At 39.3% G+C, this 13363-nt stretch overlaps 1 protein-coding gene across 2 annotated transcripts in view; it reads left to right on the plus strand.

The window, feature by feature from the left end:
* The first annotated feature begins 408 nt into the window (after positions 1 to 408).
* The window catches only part of LOC138187480 (disintegrin and metalloproteinase domain-containing protein 10), a 159708-nt gene continuing 146753 nt past the window's right edge, over positions 409 to 13363 (plus strand). Inside the window, exon 1 of one of the 2 annotated variants that reach the window (XM_069128311.1) lies at positions 409 to 765. The gene's annotated coding sequence lies outside the window, so the exon portion shown is untranslated. Of the gene's footprint in view, positions 766 to 7214; positions 7317 to 13363 lie in introns of those variants that run through there. The other variant, XM_069128312.1, reaches the window with a different exon arrangement.

A 13363-nucleotide genomic window follows, 5' to 3' on the forward strand; every position in this document is an offset into this window, starting at 1 on the left:
TTCCATCGATATCGAAACTGAGCTGTCCAATATAGTTTTTCTAAAAATAGGAAAGTGCAAAATACAAATACACTAAACACGGAAAGTAATAAAAAAATACACCTGTAAAATTTCCAATATCGCTCGAATCAATTATCGATCCTTGTACCTTTTCTTTGTCACTTCTTCCTAAAAAGCCGCTCCCGTTTTCCGGTGAAGGCGTCCACGAGTGTAAACAGAATGAGAAACGTACCTTTCAGGCTTTGACAACGGGCCGCCAGGCCAATAATCGTCCGATCATACACCGTACAACTTTTCCACCCATTTTTCCGTTGGCTCACGGCTCGACGTTCGCGGGGTGGGGGCCGCAGCGACGGTTGGTCGCGAGGTGGGGTTCGTAGGACGGCAAGCAGCAGCAGCGGCGGCAGCCCGGCAGTCGTTCGGGGTGGTTTCGGCGCAGTAGTACACCGCGAGCATTCCACGAGCTCGTACACGCGTGCTCGCGTTCCTACTCGTCCCTCTCGGTTCCGCGTCGCGTCATTCTTTCGCGACACGTGATGATTCTTATTCTCCACATCGTCTTCACGTCGTAAAAAGATTTGCCTTTCTTTCCTGCGAGCTTCAATTTTCGCGTGACGTCAAGATTTGTCGGTGGTGAGCATTCATGCCGATTAGAAAACGACGTATGGAGCGGCTCGTGCTTCGAGGCTGGTTTCTCGGAGATTCCTGTACTCAACGACGCTGACGAGACTCGTTCGGCTGTGCATAGAAGCTGCTTGCACGTCGGTAAGTATGCACCTTTTTTCATATCGCTCGAAAGGGGTGCGAACACGTGTTGGCCGAGTAACGACACGGCATCAAATGTAGTTACGACTTTCGTGTGTTTATTTACAAAACGGTTCGATTCGCTCGATAGAGGCGTTGTGCTAGAGTTTTTGTAAACAGAGAGAGTCTGTTATTCGCGATTCGTGGAATCGCCAGTGACTGTTGGTGTTATTGTAACGGATTATTTACGCTCTCGTATTTCTTGGAAATATGATACGGTATTACGTAAATTTATTTACAAGTATCGTAACCTCGTTGTGTATTGTCACGAATAATCAGAATATTCGTGTGACTTTCTTATACGTGTTTGCATCTCGAAATGGTCGACATGAATTATGATTAGCGATTTACTAAGCTACATTATCTTGAAGATAAATTGTAAATGTCATGATTTTGTCATAACAATCGTCATTGCAATAGCGTATAAGTGGTAACCACGAGTCCCAATCTTTAATCTTCATTCAGTTAGAGTCTAATCTTTTCAATTCGTCAAACGGGCAGACTCCTTCATCATAATCAAGCTTATTGATCATCGAACTGCAAAATAATTCACGAGGGTCTTAAGCGTTTCACACGCGAGCTCGCGATCTAAAGCCGGCTTAACGTCTCATTCCAAGAAAGCCCGCGTTGTCGCTAATTTTCCGCTCTCTCGTCGATCATCCTCAAAGTCCGCCGTCAAACCTTCCCCGAGGGGATGTTATCACGACGAAGGAAAAAAGCCGCGAAACTCGAAAGCGAAACCATTACATTTCCTTGGGCGACGGTGTCGCTTTATTACCACTTTTTTACAAGTATTATCGCACGATCCACGATCGCAGATATCCAGACGAAGTTGCAAATGTCCCTGAAAGTGAACTAACACGTGATCATCGAAAACTTTTCAAACGACTACTTTACGCTGCAATATATTATCAATGTTACGATCTATCACGATTTCTTTTTACGATTTTTTTACGACCGTTGCAAAAACCTAGATTAATAACTTTATGTTTAGGAAGGGAACCAGATGTATTTCTCGAGTATTGGATTTTTTGATTTTGTTTTGTGAGCTCCTTTTTCTCGATTGGCGAGTATTTCTCGTGGTTCGAAGGACTGTACGTTGCGTTCAGAATGTTTAGAGGGAAAAAGCGAAGGGTAGAATATCGAATGACGTGACTTTCCAAGCGGCACCGCCGCCAACAGGTGGAGGGCCATTAAAACAGGTGGAGGAACGACGCTGTAACGACGCACCGATCAACGCTCTCGCTGCTAAAATACCAAATTAAATGCGTTGGAACATGGTACAAGGATACGAACAAGAAGAATTGCTTCTTGGAAACTGTCTTCTCGATGCTGCTTACCAGTCTAAAGAATTCTAACTTGTTTTAATTGTTGCTCTCAGCGAAAACCAAATTATTATGACGAGCGACGAATATTGCATTTCGTAGTGATAGAACCATGTGTCTAAATTTATTTAAAAAATAAAATTATTCGTATAGTAGAAAGTAATAAACGTGAGATAGCCATTTGAATCAGAATGAAGGCAGTCTTCGCGGCTCGAACGTTAATTATTTCTTAGAACGATGCGTTGAATTAGTATAAGAGACTTTCATGGGGCCCAGGGGTATCCTATTTTTATTTAGAATTCGACTTAGAGCGTGTGGTTTACCTTACGCGGTGGTATAAAGTTTTATTTCTATGCGAAACATGTACTCCGTTGTTGCGAAGGGAATTCCTTTATCTGCCCCCTAAAACGGGGACGCTGCAATTTAATTTAATTTTGCCGAGTATAGAAGCTCACAGTTCAAAACAAAATTCTGCGCTCTTTCAGAGCTATACGCATTTACACTAAACAGTGTCTTGTAATGGAATGCAAAAAGGTGAGCTGCGTGGCCTTGTCAGCGGAAGAGCACGGCTTTAAAATGCCTGTTAGCGTTATGCCTCGCAATTTTTATGATTTTTAGCTTCGTTTAACTTTGTTAGATCAGTAAGTAGACGACACCCGAATGAAAGTTAGTTTTCACGCTGTAATGAATACCTATTATAACCCATGTAATCTTTACGTAAGGTTATGCCCGTTTAGCCAAACAATACACGCGGCTTCACCTGTCAATAACCGATGCGCGATTTCGCAAACAATCGCGCGTGTATAATTTCGGTGGCGAAATTTATTTGTTCGATATAATGGCCGATATGGTTCCGAGATTAATGTTGCGAACAACCATTTGCTATCGTGGTCATGAATTGATTTAGCGGAAGAATAGGAAGACAGTTCAATTTTCAAGATTATCGGACCACATTTTTCGATGGAAATTAAGTCACGGTGATGATGAATTTTACGCGATTTCCGATGATAGATCGATTATTTCCCCGGATAACCACAGCTATCGACAGACCGTGATTTCAGCTATGAATATTTCCAATCTTTATCGTGGAAATCTTCACCGATATTCGAAATATCGTTTTCGAAGCTCTCGGGAATACTGGGTATTCCTAATTGATCATTTTTATTCATTAATCTGATACCTGATAGAGTTGCTTTCCTGAAACAGTTCGAGATTATCTTTCGATCCTTTGGAAATATCGAAAAATCGTTCTTGAGGTCATCGCGAATGCCGAGAATCTTCGATTGTCTGGCAGTTTTTATCCGTCACTCTGGCGACAGGCTATTCTTGTTCGAACTGCTTCCCTTGAGCAATTTGCACGAAGACACGCGGCGTCTTTTAAATTGCCAGTCAGTTGGCGGCGCTCCCACGGACGTCGGTCGCAAGAACGCGAAACAGTCAGGCTGGAAATGATAACTAACCGCAAGAACGCGCGTGTATCGGTCGCTAAAAAAGCACAAAGGCAGAAGGAGACTAGAGCTCGACAAGAACTTGACTGAAGCTTGTCTAGAGCTTAACCGAACTTGTTCGGAGAGACACAGAGTGCTTTGAGAGACGCGTTCATATCGTTTAACGAGTCGTTGGCAAACAAATGTGACGAGAACGATACCTAATAAAGTAGAACATTAATATTTAGGTCGTCGCGAAACGCAATTCGAAACGGTTGGGCAAAGGCTGCAAGCGAGGAGGGAAAAGAAATGTTTTTTTTTTTTTTAAGAGAGGTGGGATGGGGTGCAGCGAAGATGAAGGCGATCAAACGAGTTTCTTTCTAGGTCAATGTGATTTCGAAATTTATGTCGCCTCGGGAATCAGGCGAAAACGTTCGATTTCGGTCCAACTGTTCAGACGATGCGTTACGGAATTGGAAAAATTAAAGCGGCGGCAGATTTTCTAAGGAATTATTCGAGTACGTAATCGTTTCTTCTATTTCCGAATGTCTCTCGTATTCAGAATACACACATTCGTTTATCAGCATTAAAAGATGCTAAAATTAAATATTATTAGAAAGTTATTAAGATCACGAAGCATTATCTCGTTTGATATTTTAAGATTGTAGATATAAAAATTGTAGAATCTTCGATAAATGAAATAAATACTCGTCTTAATGATATTTATACGCATTGTGTCTCGATCATTGCATCTTTAATCAATCTTAACAAATTTCCTCTTTTTAAAGTATACACTTTTTTAACACGGTTAATATTGCGAAACATGTAAACGCGCAGATATTATTTAAACGTATCACCTGATACCTTTAATAAGGAATATGTATGTTACAAATCCCTTTTTTTATGTCACCCATGGCGAAGGATAAAGTTGTGCTAAAGCCTGGAACGGTAAAAGCGCGCCGCGTAAGAATATCCACGGGCGTGCGTCTGGGAAACGTTAATTTCATAAGGGATGAAAAATTGTAAGTGTAATCTGCTGAAACGCGCTTCTTAATTCCAACATTGCTACATTAATAAATCGCGGCCCACCGAATTAACCTAATTTCATATTAGCGTTATTACAGATGATATATACATCTGTTCGCGTAGATTAAACGTTCTTAATTTTGAAGTAGCAACCGAGGCAAAGTTGATGCGATCTTAATTTCGGATTTCCCACGTTTTTACGAATCTATTCTCTCGTCTCTCGTTCTTTCTCAACTTTCAATTAAAAAGAGGCCGCGTACCGTTAATTGAATCGTGTATCATTTACGTAACACAAAACCAGCTCCTATATCGGCATCGAGTAGAATGTAATTAAACTGTCATGGTTGCAAGAAACCAACAAATTTACCTCGGATAATAACGTCTAGCTTTGACGCGATACCGTTATCGTTTATCAAGAACCAACGATCAAAACATTCCCTGCGGATTTTACCGATGTCTGGCAAATTAATCAAACGGGCGAAACACAGTGAGTAAAGAAAAGGGACAGGAAGTCAGAGAAACAGAAAGGAAACACGAGAAAAGGCAGGGATATAAACGAAGGCAATTGGTCAGACTCGGTCGTGTAACTAACTCGGCCTACCGATCACGTACAATCAGACAAGATTCATTGAAAATCTGTAGCTGTGCCCCGGGGATGATACAAAATTCTGGTCTTCTTCCAGGGTAATTGAATCCCGGTGCGCGGCCAGCCTGTTCTCCACCTGCTTTCCTATCTATCTCTAACTTTCTCTCTCTCTCTTTCTCTCTCTCTCTCTCCTGTGTTCCATTCAGTCGACCGAACTGAAACATATACGCGGCCTTGCAGTTTATTTTCCATCCATCTTGCTTTACGATAAGACAGAAGCAATATCTTGCTACAGGTGGCTGAGTATACGTACCTCTCATTCACGGCCACTCGTGTTCAAGCCCTGGTTCCCGCGCGTTGCTTCGCCTCCAGGCCACGGAAATTTCTCTCGTCGTGTATGCGTTACACGTAACCGTGTTTCGTGTGCCGCTTCGTGAATCAGAGGTACGGGAAACATCGAAGATGCGACTTTTCCTTTATAGCCGCGTTATCAACTCTTTACAGAGCTTTGGTGGCTTTTCGTCTTGTCTAATTGGTGCATTGGACATTTTTTCTTTTTTTTTTTTTAATCGGGTCGAGTATTTGGATGTAATTGAAGAAACTCGTTGGGAAAATATAACGAACGACGAAACGAGAGATTGCAGGGAAAAAAATTAGTTAAAACTCTGTTTAAAGGAATATACGAGTGTTTCATTTAAACTAAATCCTATAGCGACCAGTAATCTGCATATCGGAGATATTAATTAGTCTGGCTGTGCGCAACGCGATCGCAATAAATAAAACGTTGGAGCGTAAGCGCGATAACTCGGCATCGAGACTCGTTTTACTATGCTACGTTATTGCCAGCCGCTTCATAGTTTTCGCTCGAAATATCGTTTTTCCACGGATCTTCCGCGCGTTTTCTGCAAATAAATCCTTTCGCCAGTCGATGGGAAAAAGTTTGATGATGCCATTAAACAAAGACTGGCGCTGATCTATTTTTCGGTGATAAAATATCACCGAGATCTATATCAACCACCAATTTTAGTTAAATTTGCTACGGCGTACGGCGATCTCGTATTTGTGAGAAATCCAATGAAAATCGTATTTTACGAAGTGTACAAAAATGTTATCGGTATATTGGTGTAATTCGTAATGGATAGGCTGTGCAAATATTACGGATAAATAGAATTTAATTTTCGCTTGGTGTTTCTATCGAATTAAATATTTCCAGAGTGTATGGATTCTCGTAATTCCGTAGCAATCGATAAAATCATAAATAATCATTTATCCGTGTTTCTTCCATCGTTGTTCCGTGTTATTGAAAGCATTGGAGGGATGCCATGTATTTATAATCAACCAGATATCACGCACTACTGTTTTAATTAGTTTAACTAAACACACATCGTTAGTGGGCAACCGCGATTTTTATTTACTTGAAAATGCAATCTGGTAATCTATTTGGCAAAATCTGTAATTTATGCTGGCTATGTGTAGATTTATTATTTACTGTAGTTAATACCAGAATGAAAATGATTATTTCGTATTTTTTCGTAGTATCTTCGTAAATTTATAACGAAATCTTTTATTTTGATTTCCTTATATTTTAAATGTTAACAATCCTGGTGTTAATTGGAGCATTTAGAAAGAAGGTAAACCAAACATTTTTCATTTTTTTTAACATTTTTCTAAATGTGAAATAATAGAATCAATTAACTCTAGTAAGTTGTATTAATTATACAAAACTGGAAGAATTCGTTCCTTTTTTCGCCAAAGAAGATTGTTCGATTTCGTATTTGAGATGTTGCAACTTCTTGAGCGAACAGTGTATCTATCGTAGACAGCTGTATGATTTGTTGACTTTTTTTAAATATTCTAGTTGATCCACTTTTACACTCAATTATCCTTTTGCCCCCGGCAAACCATTATCCTCTAAATCTCTTTAAAGCGTTCACTTGATTTTCATCGCTTGTCAATAGGTAGGTCACAACAACGATTTTGTAAGAAAGCACATATACCTACAAGGGTTAATCTTATGCAGGTGTACGAGGAAGATCCAATTAAACCGCGTTTGGCTTTTCGTAAGCTCGGTCTGTTGGGAAATCCGACGGAACAGCAGCGTTCGTTAAGGCATAGAAAGGGGAAGTGGCGATATAGCAAAAAACTCAGGTAATTTTGGTTGTGCTCGACTGTGACCAATTAAAAGTACTACTAGAAACATGTCTCCTGAAACGGATAGAGCCAGTCATTCTAAATTTATCAAAGACGAGACTTTTCTAGAGTATCAACGTTTTCCTGCTGCTGCAAATTTTTTTTCGTATTTTCACGCTCCGCGATTCGTAATGCGTGCGTAATAATTTCACCTCCCGGTTTGCTTTGATGTTCTCTTACACGTACGTTATGAATACGTGACACAACGTTGAAAAATGCATCAGTCGAGTGCAAGACGACCCTGAGTAGCGACAAGTTTTTCGAAAGGTTGCTCTCGACGCGTTAAGTGCGGTCAAAGTTCACGCCCGGCAATTTTCAACCCTTTGTTCGTTCACGTATCGAGCGTGAACGATATATCGAGGCTTGATCGAGTATTTTTAGTTAATTTCCTTGCACGTGAACTCGCTTGTCAGAAGCTCGATTAATCAAGTGTATCATTAAACGTACGTGTATTTAAGCTTCTTAGCGTTTAAATGGTGAAAAATATGATTTCGAAGCTTCCGATCAGTTTGCGCTTAAAAGAAATTAATTCGCAGCGAGATCGTATTAGGAAGATGTTCAACCAAAATGTTGTTTTCGTACGATTTAACGAGAAGTAACAGTGCACGTATACCGAGCGGTGTTGCTGTGGCCTGTTTGAAAGAAACGACGTGCAGTAAGTCGCGGAAATCTCGTTTAACGTTGCTTTTATTTCCCTCCTGTCTTCCGCTATCGCTTTGTAAAGCAGCTTCATTAAATTTATTATCGCGCAACATCACTCGCAAATATGTTCTAATTTTCCGTGGAGGATAGGAACCGACCAGGATTGCGGTGTCTCATTATGCCGGGAATTTATAAAATCCTCTATCGGTTATAATGAGAAAACGTGTTTGTGTTTCCTGCGAACGTGTTCTAATTACACAAACACCGGTGTATGTATTATATCCTTGAAAAGGCTGGCGAATGCGCCACTTAGAAAATATATTATTAAATTTATCTCGCTCTTTTCATCGAAACAAATTGGTTTCCGTTTTCAACCTACTACTTTCAACCTTCGACCCTCTGCCGTATGCAGACGCATAATGTAACGACCAGGTCTACACGACTCGTGTGTGCTATATTAATTATGTTTATTTCCATGAATATCCTGTAAACGTCTAATCGCTCAATTACTTAACCACGACGAATGTTTATGTCAGCGTATATTTTTTAATGTACATATACAGAAGAAAGATACGGAGGTTACGAAGATTGATTTAAATTGATGCGATTAAAATCGTAAGAGGTTGAATTATGATACGACACGCTGAAACACAAGCTGGCTTTCTTAATATTATCCTACAGTTACCAGGCAAATGAGAATAATTCGTTATTTTTCACAGAAATTTTGTAGATTTTATCGTCCAACTGAAACAATTTCCTATGGATAAAAAATATTATTAAATTAGTCAAGCACCATGCAAGGGTTAAAAATATCTCACGTCACCTGTGAAATGTTCTAGATGCCTAATGATCTTTCATTTTATCTTCAAACCTAAGGAATTCTGATAGGTTACGAGTAGATAAAAAATGATTGAAAGAGCACAGGACGATTAAACAGTCATCATCATATTGAAATGTTGCAGATGTTCGAGTTATGCAGGACAGAGGAAGATTTTTTCATACGATTGGCATATTTCAATCCGCAAAGTTGTAAAAGCGCGATACGTCCTTTTTTTCACGTTGCGTCCAGCGTTTCCGTGGTGAAAGCACGGCTTTGTCGTGGCGTCGATCGCGATAGGAAGTGCTCGTTGAAGAGCACAGAGCCAAAAGCGAGCGAGCGCGACAGTAAGTCGCCTTTCACGCGGTCCACTTTACCGGACGCCACTTGCCGGTTCACGGTCTTCCTACCTTCTTTTATACGGACCACTTCTCCGCCACCGACAGTGTCGCCCTAGTTCAATGCGACCCGTTCGCTCGTAAAACCTGTACGTCGAACAAATAGCGTTGATTTTATTGCTACACATCCGGAGGAAACGCGTGCGAGCTCCCTTTTCGCTTCAGCCTCAAGAAATCGACCAACCCAGCGAATTTTTCATTCGAAGGCTTTCAAAAATACCTTTAACCACTTCGTATTTGGTAACTCGCGATAGAATCAGAAAATTAAGCCTTTGGGGATTGAATGTTTCTTCAGCAATGATAAAAATGTTTGTTAATTGGTTTGTCGTTCGAAAACTAAACCGATCAACTTTATTTTTTATGAATTTCTCAATTTACGAATTCAGTAATTAGTTCAACCTCTTAAAAAACAGAGAACCTATTCTCACGAATTTATCTACCGCAAGGAGATGGCATAAATAATCATAAACTCTAAGGTAAACTTTAGAAGATAGTATTTGTAATCGTTATTTTTCTTTGCATTTCAGTTTGTGTAGTTCATTATTTCGCAGGCATTATTCATAGTAGAAGCACCTGATATATTTTGCGAAAGCGACTTAATAATCAATTACTTGTTAAAGTACAGTGAAAAGAAAATTTTCTGTCGATAAATTCATCAGTTTTGTTTTCTCGGTTTCATTACTCGAGTACATGATAGTGTTTAACTACACAGAAAAGAAATCATTTGCTTCGTTTAAAAAGAAACCACGTTTTTGTCAGTTTTTCCTGGTCGAGTGTCTGCTCTATTAGCGACAATTAAAAATGGCGAAACGACCTGCATAGGCATCGGAAATAGCTAATTATCATGTTAATTGCGTTTCGTCGGGGTGCACCGTGTTAAATAGGTATGCAAAGGGACGCGTGACTAAAGCAAGACGCGGATGAAACCGGGAGTTCCGTGCAGCAGGTGATAAATAGCGAAAACACGATAAGGCGCAACGAAAACAAGGGGGAAGCTTCGCAATTAAAATTCAGTAACTCGCTTACCGGAGTACACGTCTCGATTGTAGTAGTATCCATTTAATACGATAAAGCCAGCGCCGCTCTACACCGAGTACAAATCACCTCGCAATCACAGCTTTCAATTGCTTCTACGCGAAACGATGAAGTGTTACGACTACCAGGCTAGATTCAAATTAATAGTGTATTTTGTGGCCCTTGTTAATGATCGCCCACGCCATTCAATCGTTAGTCGTCCTTTCATATTTAACGCTCTCTACATATACACGTCTATCCTCGCAAGTATTAGGACACTTATACATACAGAGATAAATGGCAGAAACAATTAGAGAATTATTAAAAGCTTCAACGATTGAAGATTGCAAAGAAAAAGTACGATGGCTTATCATATTTTCCCTTGTGGTCTTCAATTATTATCCGCTTTAAAACTTACAAACATAGAGACAGATTATACGGTTTGAACATACGTGAAGGATTTACATATTCAATGTTTAATATTTAAATCGATTATTTCATCTTATATAAAACTAGGAGAAGTCGAATGTAATTTTACATTTGCAGTAAACAAGATATTTTCTTGGTTCATTTATACCTGTTGTTGCGACCTCTCAATTAATTGGCGATCAGTTAAATTGAAAAACTGGAATCGCGAACCTTGAACGATATTAACGCTCAATGTGCAGGGAGATTAAAGAGTTCTAGTTTGATTGTGATTTTTTTCTGTTTATTTCAAGTGTTTAGTATAAACGTGAGAGTATGAAAGGTTTAATCGTGTCTTATTCTCTAAGCACTTGGTGTTTATATTCTAAGTATCGGTTTAGGGGATTTTCTTTCGTCAAAGTTTTCTGCAAGGTTGGAATCTATGTTTGTGCAATCATGTGACTGTTCAACTGTCGTGGGCTTCTCGCAAGTGGTGCGTCTTGTGCATACCTGGTCGAGGGTGCGTAGCGTAACGTCACGTTAGCGACTTCATCCGGTTGTCTATCGTCTAATTCCAATCTGTGATCGAAGTTTATGACACGTCGTCTGTTATTGAGCGGACCGGTCGAGTGCTCAAACATGCTAATTATGTTGTCGACGTGATCTGAGTTGTAAACTTTATTATGTGCAATGTGGAAAATTTCAACTTCTGAAAAAATAGCAGGTGTGCTGTCCGTATCGTAAAGTTGAGATAATCTTATATCCTCGACACCTGTTATTTTTTAGAAGGAGAGTAATTTACTTACTGTCTGCTCTAGTATTTTTCTCGTACGATAATATTCCTTCCAGAACACTCGGTTCTGTTATCACTCACAACACCGTCTTGCTGGTTTCTTATCTTTCGGAGACAAACAAGCTTTCGTTGCGTCGAAAACAATGCCGCTATCGCTGGATGCATGTAAATTTTTCTTGTACACGACATTACCGCGTATGGTTACTCTGGCGTCTCGAAACGAACGTTTCTCTCGGGGAAAATTCTCGAGATAGATCTCTTAAAGTTTCTGAACAACAGATAGCAGCAATTATTATTAGAGTTATTTACGTTTGTCGCCGGTTATATCGCAGCATGAAATATTACAAGTTAAAGACGTTGGTCGAGAAGCAAGGTATAATAATATTTTTCAAATACATTAATTAATATCAGTGAGAGGTAGCTGTTGTCCTGTTGGACAAAGATAAATCGTTCGTTTAATTGGATTCCTCTAACAATGCAGAGATGCAAGGAAGTGTAAGGGGTGAAATATTTAGCGTGAGCTGCACGACTAATTAATGAAACGGGATTACGGTATAATAAACTGTGCGGCAGCAATTGTTCGGATTTAATGTACCAATCGTTACATTTTCTTTCAAACTATAATATACGTCCGTCATCGCGTTAACAATTGTTTCTTCATTGACATGAATAATGTCTTCGTAACATTAATCAACGAAGAAACTAAAATATCGTTACGGATTCTGTTCTCTTTCCGTTTGTTTGATTTGAGTGTTACTCACTGTAAAATTCAAGAACATTAGAAATAGATTTCTGTTCGTTTCGTGATTTCTTGAGTTCATTTCTTAAGAGCAACTTGTTTGTGTAAAGTTAGATAATGAACCTATAAAATTTAAAAAACAATCAAGTAATGAATTATGTTTGGAATGCTCAACGGAGTACGAAAATATATATTTAATCCCCTAAATACATAAAATTACAGTTTTCATAGCATGGAGTTAATCATTGAATTTAAAAATCCCTCACCGTGTTTTCTGCTTGTTATCATCGATAATATTTCGGATAAAAACTAATCATCTTTTTAATTTTCTGTAGCTTTATACGTTGGCTTTAATGTTCCAAATTATGATCGTCAAATACCCGTAATATTTATCGCGGTACGAGTACGAATTACACCATTATATTTGTGAAATATTCAAAACGGTATAAAAAACTACAAATGCAAATGTTTATCAATCTGTGAAACTGTACTCGGAGATAAAGTACGGCTATAGAGAACCCTGTAAACGTTTGGGATTAGTTTCTGGCACGAATCAAATTATGTCTCTCTATCGAGCTTCTCATCTAGAAGTGTGGCAAGGCAAACAAAGCCAGCCGACCGCATAAAGAGAAAGGGAAAAGCACGAGAGAAGAAGAGAACGATGCTCGGTGCAAAACATTTTCAGAAGCAAGGTCCCGCTCGTTAGCGGCGTGCGAATTTTATTTGCATCCTATTAAAATGCAACTTCGCTAAATACTTCCAATACTTCTGCGTTCGTGACCCGCTCGATAAAGTTGCAAGTGTTTTGCGGTCGTGAAATTAAACCTTGCGCGCGCACTTATTCACCGATCGTAGAAAAAAATAGACAAACAAACATTGTAGCAATGAGATTCTAAATCTGAAACTTTTTAAATCGTAATTGTAAGCTTCGATCAAATTAGTGGAATTGCTTGAATTCGAACCAAGCGAAACAACAGGTTTGCATCAGTAGAGTGTTCCAACCGGCTTAAAGTCGAGTGACCTGATTAGTGAGAATGGGAATAGAAATTTAAAACGGTATTTCGAGTCAAGTGAAAACGCTCACTCGATTTCAAATAATTTGGAACGCTTTATTAAAAATTAGTATCTTTTTTTTTAACTTGAGATGCGCTTTCGAATTCGAGAACGATTAATCAAAGAATATTTCGAATAAAACGA

This window comes from Bombus flavifrons, chromosome 15 (genome assembly GCF_040668555.2).
Source record: "Bombus flavifrons isolate JBK064 chromosome 15, iyBomFlav1_principal, whole genome shotgun sequence".
NCBI classification, from domain to species: domain Eukaryota; kingdom Metazoa; phylum Arthropoda; class Insecta; order Hymenoptera; family Apidae; genus Bombus; species Bombus flavifrons.